Raw genomic sequence first — 839 nt, forward strand, 5'->3', positions numbered from 1 at the left:
TGAGCCACTGTGCCTGACTCAAAAATCATACTTTATTCTTGAGCCTATTGGTCAGGATAGATTCACACACTCCCTCTGGAGGGACCCCGGAAGCCGCTCTCACAGCTCAGAGCGGAAGCTGAGGCTGCAGCCTGCCATCTTCTCCGCATAGTCCGCATCGAAGCGCTCATTCTGTGCCACGGTGAAAGTGGTCTTCCAGTCCCCAGTCATGCCTGGGGGAGGAAGGGAGGGAGGGAGTAAAGCTGGAGTCCCGCCCAAAGGGAGGCTCTGAGTGCCAATGGGGAGGCTCCAGCTGCTGCTCCCACCCGCCCCAAACCCCCGTGCTGGCCGGCACCCACCTTTCCTCATGAAGGGGGAGATGCTGTGGTCCATGTACTCCTGGGGGACGGTGGTGTAGTTGGCCATAGGGTTCTTCTTCATCTCCCTGAATGACGTGTGTTGAACCATGAGGTCCACAGTCTCCTCTGGCAGGGAGCGCCCCACAAACTCCAGGATCTTCCGAATCTCCCTTTTGGGGTTCTGAGCAGCAGAGGCTCCTCAGTGGAGCAAAACAAAACAAGTCCCCTCTCTAACCTCAGAGGGGATCTGGCCACTTCCCCGAGAAACCCTGAAGAGCCTTGATCCCTGGGGCCCTGGTCCCTGGGGTAAAATGAATTGCTCTCTGCCCTGTGATCCCATCATGAGCTGGGCTTGGCTCCCATGGGTGAGGACCGGGATGGTCTTCTTCCGTGACTGGGGCCCTGTGTGGCACACCCTTTGGTGGGGATAATCAATAGGACTAAGTATCTAATCCGTGGCCCCTCATGCAGCTGACTCAGCTGTGGGAGATGAGAGCTGTG

The 839-nt window shown here is 57.6% G+C and overlaps 1 long non-coding RNA gene across 1 annotated transcript; it reads right to left on the reverse strand.

The window, feature by feature from the left end:
• Positions 1–10: 10 nt before the first annotated feature.
• LOC105541396 lies at positions 11–839 on the reverse strand. Its single transcript, XR_001006338.1, has 2 exons — positions 339–839; positions 11–212 (listed from the first exon to the last, which is right to left on the reverse strand). It is a non-coding gene; the product is annotated as an uncharacterized LOC105541396 (long non-coding RNA).

This window comes from Mandrillus leucophaeus, unplaced genomic scaffold (assembly GCF_000951045.1).
Source record: "Mandrillus leucophaeus isolate KB7577 unplaced genomic scaffold, Mleu.le_1.0 Scaffold24, whole genome shotgun sequence".
Lineage (NCBI taxonomy): Eukaryota > Metazoa > Chordata > Mammalia > Primates > Cercopithecidae > Mandrillus > Mandrillus leucophaeus.